Raw genomic sequence first — 7254 nt, forward strand, 5'->3', positions numbered from 1 at the left:
CCTTGGTAGGCTTCTTGGCGTATATTTAAGCTGAGTGCCATGCTCTGAGCTTACATTTCTAGCAAAGCTTCTTGCGGACTGCCACATTTCAATAGGTTAAGCCCGGAGTCTTCTGGGTATACTCTTCTTATAGATAAACCGACTGTCGTTATCTTGGCTTATATTTCTGGAAGAACCTCTCTGAGACTCCAACATATCAACGAAATAAGATGAGTGTCTCCAGGTCATACTCGGCTTCTATATATGTGGAGAGCCGTCCTCTTGGCTTATATTCCAAATAAGCCTAGTACACATCTGGGATACTCGGTTTACTCCGGCACCGAGCAATGTCGTTTGGTCAGGTTCTCCCAGACCATGCCACATGGCACGTAAGCCGAGTGTAATACTAACCATTCACCTATAAGCTGATTATAACACTTGGTTTACTCCCAGTAGTCTCTTTTTTTTTCTTATTGAAGCAGCCTGCAATTCAGCAAATATATTTGCACATCACATATATAGATAGGCAACATACTCCAGGAAGCACTACATATATACCACATATGGGAATTAGCAAACAATCACATACGTATATAAGCATATAACAATCTCATGGTGCATACAAGCAACAAGCTAGATAACAATAACACGTCCATACAAGTTCAAAAGCACAAGTTCATATATGCAACATGTCCATACGAGCAACATGCACATAGAAATTACATGTGCAATGAGCTCCATCGTTGAAGGCATCCGCTATGACCAACAAGTATGATAACAACCATGCTACTTAGAAACCAAACAATCTCCTATGAATAATCGTTGTTTCGAGAGGAAAATCGTCAAGTTTGCAGGTCAAGGGAAGGTTTCTTAACCGTTTGAACTTGACTTTTCTTGTACACTTTTTTTTGTGGGGCATTTTTGCTTGTACACTAAACATACACCATCAGACATTTCATGTTAAAATTTAAGCCGGTTGAACTTGACTTTAAGGTACATTTTTGCGGGAAACCGTTTGAACTTGACTTTTCTTGTACACTTTTCTTGGTTTGTTCACTATATTTAAGCCGTCAAGTACACTTTTAAGCACATTTAACAAATTTAATTCAAATTTGAATCATAAATGCATGAAAACATTGGTAATAAAAGGTTTAATAATTTATTTATTTTTGTTAAGGAGTCTATATTTAGACCTTGTCCATGGAAATAAGAGAAATTCTAAATATCAGGGTGACAAGAGTCAACCCCAAACATGGAGCTTATTGGTTTCTTAGTTCAAAAAATGCCTGAACTAATGGACCCAAATGGACTGAAAGATATTATGTGTGTTCTTTACTCTATGTTTAAGAGTTATCCAAGAAAGTAAAAGAGAAGATAATAAAATTAAAATTAAAATAAAGGGAATAAGAATTAACGAAAATAAATATCCATCGAGTGTTTTATCAATAACACTCATCAAACCAAGAAACACGCGATCCGCGTGATTCATCCTGATTGGTTGGGAGGAAGGACAGTGGATGGATGTTGTGGCGCACAAAAAAATATTTCCTCTCCTACTCTCCCTTGACTCCTCTTCCAACCCTTTTCTCCTTCTCCTTCATCTCCTATCCATCTCCTTCCGTCATCATCTCCAGTGGCATGCAATGGCGTCATGATGCAGTAGCGGTAGCATGCACGCACAGTAGAAAGCAGCAAGAGCATATGGAGCTGAAGCAGTGGCAGCACACGTGTCTGCAGAGTTACATCGCCACTCCTCCGACTTCTGTTGTTGCTTCTCTTCACCGACCACCATTGATACTCCACTTCTTGCGGACTAATGTTGTCTTCTTGTCAGATGAGCATGAGCATGGCTCGTGGGTGGGCCGCTGATGTGAGCTTTTGCTAGGACATGATTGTGAGGCTTGGTGGCGCAGTGCGGTGGCTTGCACATGGTGGCGAGGCCCCTTTTTGGAACCATGGTGCGGTGGCATGATGTGACGGGCATGCAGAAGGTGGCGAGGCAAGGTAGCATGGTGGCGATGTGGCAACATAGCTTCATTTTTTGGTACCTATTCACCAACACTCGGCAAAGCCTTCTCTTTTGTTGAGTACCTGTACTTAGTAAATGATATGCGCCATGTGGAACCGATGCCACCCGTTCCATTACATCTATTCAGTTTTCTTTGTCGAGTGCCAAAATTTTACTCTCGACAAAGAGACCTTTACTGGACCGATGTTTGCCGAATGAAACACTCGGCGAAGCCATCTGCGAGTGTTTTTGGCCATTCATCGAGTGTACCTAGCACTAGGCAAACAACCTTATTCTAGCGATGACAAGTATTGTCTATGAGGGAAACCGTTATGAGAAGTACGCCAAAGATGAATTGATGACACTTATGTGGGCACTGAGCTCCCTGGATATCCTTTCAATTGAACTTGTTTCTTCCAATCATGTTATCATATTGAGCAGGATTCTCAATTTCATTTAATTACCTCTATGAATGGCACAAATATTTTACTGGAAAATGTCCTTTGTCCATGAAATAAGATGGCCATTCTTCCTGATCATAAAAAATCTAAAAAATCAGAAGCGACAGAATTAAGTTTATGTCTAGCAGCCAACGGCTGAGTTAAGCAGCTTGTCATTCGTCTTTATTAAGGTTTGGACCATATCAGAGTAATTGGGCGAGCTGAGTATCCTTCCCATTGCCAACTCATTGGAGAACCCAGTGCTTAAGGAGATCAATGCATCGGAGAGTACTTCACCAAGCATAAGACATGCCGTATTTTTTCTAAAGAATTAAACACAAACTTATTAGGTTTATATCTAGCCTTCATCAAGTTCAGATTTGTATGTAGAACCCACTCTTACTTTGAAAGCAAGGGTATGTTGAAAATGGGAAAACTTTGCTAAATGGTGTAATTCAAAAGACAATTTATTAAATGGTAATTATCGTCAAATATCGAAAGTCGGAGATACAAAAATTGGAATTCACTCTTTTTTACGTATAGAAGGGTTCGGGGATATTTCCAACTATTTTCGGTCAAAACATAATCTAACACATAGATAGATTCACTTGAACTAACTAGCCATTTAGCTCTTGATCACATCTGCACACTACAACAAAATTGACATACCATGACGAAAAGCCTCATGACGATGGTGGACAATGTCACCGATTACCGCAAATCGGTGACGATAAACGTCACCTAATTGCCTCGGTCTCTGAGCACACCTGGCTGCCAATTTCTGTGACAGTATGGTATTTTCATGATGGATTTGCCAGTGTCACCGAATACTACGAATGTGTGGTGATCATTTTTTTGTCATGTAATGTCTAGCAGTGGGACCCGCCATAGCTAGTCCAAGGGTTATTGAGAGGTAGGACCCATGCATTAGTTTTGGTAGTGGTACTCTCCACAGTTTTTCAAAGGCTATTGAGCGTTGTAATTATTTTGTTCTATCTAATATAAATAGGTAGTATCCCGCAAATAAAATATAAGTAGGTAGTAGCCATGCAGGACATATATTTTATTATTTTTTATAAATTGAAAACCTTGGTCTGTTTTCTCTTTTTTCTGAGATGGTTATTTTGTTCTTTCTAATATAAAGAGGTAGTGACTCGGCAAGAAACTTTAATCGGGCATTTGTGATCTGATGTTGTTTATCTCAAAATAGAAATGGAAATAAGAGAGTGAACGGGCAATGGAAAAAACATATATTTTTAACATAGCTATTTTGTTCTTATATCTGGAATAAATAGGTAGTGGGTGTGTTGAAAACTTCAATTGGGCGCTCATAAGGTAATGTTGTTTCGCTCTATGTAAAAAATTAAAATGGAAAGATGAGAGTAGATGGAAAATCTTATATTTATTCTTATATGTAAATAGATAGTTGTTGGGCAAACAACTTGAATGGGGCACGCGTGAGGTGACGTTGTTTCGTTCTATCTAATTTTTTAAATGATTTATCTATATGACGAACCAACCAGTTCTCCAACAGATACAAAATGATTTCGTTGTCGTTGGATTCCGATCAAAATCAAACCACCAGTTCCGTTGTGGTCGGGATCGATGCTGCAGGAATCCTTGTGGGCGAGAAAAACATATTTAAGACCATTGTGTACAAGTTTCGGCATATTTATTTACAATTACCTAAAAAAACTACATGGAAAATACTGAATCATAATGTTTATATAAGATTTCCTTTTTTCTAATAATCATTTGATATTTATTTCGAAGTAAATGAATTACATGGTATTAGAGTGGAAGATAAATCCTGAAAATAAATCATTCCTCGTGTACACTGTGTCCCTACTCGTCAAGGACCCAGCCAAATTCCTCCTTTTTCACCCGGGAAGAGCCACTGCCTACCCCCCATCTTTCTTCTGCCCCGATTCAACTGGCTCTCTTCTCCCCAAGATTACAGCCCCGATTGGAACGACTAGCGGCGGCAGATCGGGGGAGGTCGCCCTACAGGCCGAGCTCGGATCCACCCAAACATCCAGCCCCGCGAGCACCCGGCCCTCTTCTCCCCCAACTGCAGCGACCCGTGACGCCAGATTGAAGGAGGCTACCCCGCCGCCGAGGTTGGACCCACCTCATCAACCCGCCCAGTGAGCACCCGGCTCTCTTTTCCCCAGCGACCGACGACTTTTCGGTGATTTCCTCATGCCGCCCTCCTCATCCAGCCACCCCTTGGCATTCAATGATTAGGGTTCATGCATACTAGTACTAATCACCTCGCCCTTCTCTGCAATTAGGATTTGCTACAGCCTGCGATGTTAAAAAGCCTGAACCTCCTACTAGATAACTTTACTTGATATCCTATTAATAGGTCTGTGTGCAAAACCGCAATAGTGACCATGGTTTTGCATTTGTTATAGCCTGCTATTATCAAAAGGGATGAACCTGAATATATGCTACTGTAGCATTGTTAGCCGTTATGGAAAAGTTCAGTTAGGTATGAGATGTGTGGCCTTAGCTGGGAGATTTCTTTTGCCTCCATGTGCTTGTATGGCTACTCTTGCATTCAGAAGAAAATTATATGTTAACCATCTCATGGTTGTACCCTGCTGTAATGAATAAAACTAGATGCTCTTCATCGCTGTATGGTGTCATAATCAGATGAACATAAACACATGAACTAAAGTATGCAGCATATAAAAGGAGAACTAATTACAAGCAGGAAGCAGTGCATCCTTGTATCCCTGTATCTATATGTCAGGATAAACTAGCTTCTTGATGCAACCACTTTATCTATGTTAAAACGTGAAACTGAATTCTATGTTTGTGGTTCTGTTGTCCATAAATAGTCCTTAACTAGTGCTGTCAAAACTGAATAAAGACTGAGATTGCACTTGATTTTGACTCCTTAAGGAGATGTATAGCTCTGTATCAGTGTACTTTTGTCTACAGTACTAGTCAAAAGAGAACTAAACTTAATCTTTGACATGCCTCTCCTAATTTAGCTACCCATGATGTTAAGTGTCTGAAGCCCACAAGCATTTTTCAGTACGCCCAGAACTTGATAAAAGCAGATACATGGTAAACTTTAGTTTTTTTACTATATTCTGACATACTAAGCTGGGTAAAATCAACCTGCTCCTACTTTGCAAACATACAACACCATCCATCGAGCCTTAATTCTGAAATAGTAGTAAAACTTTCTGGTTTCTAAACTATGCCGTACTAAGCTGACATACTAAGCTGGGTAAAATCAACCTGCTCCTACTTTGCAAACATACAACACCATCCATCGAGCCTTAATTCTGAAATAGTAGTAAACTTTCTGGTTTCTGAACCATGCCAGTAGCTCCGGTAATCATATATTTTTTCTGTTTTTTATTCTGAACATTCTAGGCTTGTTTTTATTGGCTTGCTGGCTGCTTCTCCCTGACTGTGACCCAGCTGCACCATGCATGTTGGTTTCTTTACTTGTTAGATCCCAATGCGTGAGATCTTCATTTTGTATTTATACATTCTGACATGAACTTCTTGTTGGCACTGCTGCCTGCTTACGAGTTATGACTGTTTTACACAATCTAGTTTCTTTTTGTCTACCACCAATGCGAAGCCAACTTGTAATAGCTAAATCAGTCAGTTACGTTACAAGTACTCCTCCATCCATATGCTTACTCATAGTGCAAGCAAGAGTAAATGTTTTCCATTAGTTTCACTTTAACAATTAGTTATACACGATATTAGTGCATCCCGTGCTTGCATCCTAACTTATCTACTTTATTATATTCATGTAAGCTCTAGGAAGGGGCTTTGAGAGATGAAGAGGAAGCCACTCTTGCTATGTCCAAAGCAATGGTAATATATCGTGTGGACTTACATCTTGAATAATGTGTACATCAGTGTGCATTCACTGGCTTTAATTAGGTCTTATGTTTACACTTTTAGCAAAATTGTAAGCATTCCAAATACCTTACTTCTAGTCCTATGTCTATCGGATCTTGTCATTATATATGGAGTGGTAATGTTAGATTTTCATATATAGGAAAACGGCAAGTACAATAATCAAGAGCCAAGTCCCATTGAGTTTTTCAAAGAGACCCATACTAACAGCATGAGCGAGCCGACACATCTAGCTTATGTAAGATTTCTTCCTTTATTGTTTTTGACTTGAAATGATTCTCATATTGATCGAGTGTATCCATCATATGAACTTTGCCTTACTTGAGCATCAATGTTTTCCTTTATACAATAGAATGCAATGGAAAAGAAAAGGGAAACACAATCAGAAGTGACAACCAGTGTTTGATTCAATGATTGTGGCTGAAGTTCTAAAGGAAGAAAACTCCCATAGCACCTTCCTTTCCAGCATGAGTTATGCATCAAGATCCGGGAGATTTGGGAACTCTAATTCATCAGCAAGGATCTGAGTTCTAGAAGAAAGAATTGAGCAAAAGGATAGAGAGGCGAGACATGCAAATGACAGGTACTTGTCTTGTTTCTTGTTGTGTTCTTGTTGTTTATTTTTTTCATGCTTTTCTACCTGTGCATAGTGCCCTCATGATAGTAAGAAAATGCATACACAAATACTTGTGAATAAGACATTTGTCTTCAGTTCTTGTAACAAATTGAGGAGTGCTTCGCTGTTTATATATGGTTTGATCCAAATCCAATAATCCAAAGTAACATAAAAATAATAATTATTGTAATGAGAAATATATGGTTTTTGCTGCTACAACACAAAGGCATGAGAATAAGATTGTAATGCATGGTTTCTAATCCTGAAATCTAGTATGATTTGTTGATTGGTTTATATGCTTGCTTTTTAGTAGAATG

The 7254-nt window shown here is 39.2% G+C and overlaps 1 long non-coding RNA gene across 1 annotated transcript; it reads left to right on the top strand.

Annotated features, from left to right (window-relative positions):
- Positions 1-4478: 4478 nt before the first annotated feature.
- On the top strand, positions 4479-6489 carry LOC119358582. Its single transcript, XR_005172260.1, has 3 exons — positions 4479-4618; positions 6217-6276; positions 6464-6489. It is a non-coding gene; the product is annotated as an uncharacterized LOC119358582 (long non-coding RNA).
- Positions 6490-7254: the final 765 nt, after the last annotated feature.

This window comes from Triticum dicoccoides, chromosome 2A (assembly GCF_002162155.2).
Source record: "Triticum dicoccoides isolate Atlit2015 ecotype Zavitan chromosome 2A, WEW_v2.0, whole genome shotgun sequence".
In the NCBI taxonomy this organism is placed as follows: domain Eukaryota; kingdom Viridiplantae; phylum Streptophyta; class Magnoliopsida; order Poales; family Poaceae; genus Triticum; species Triticum dicoccoides.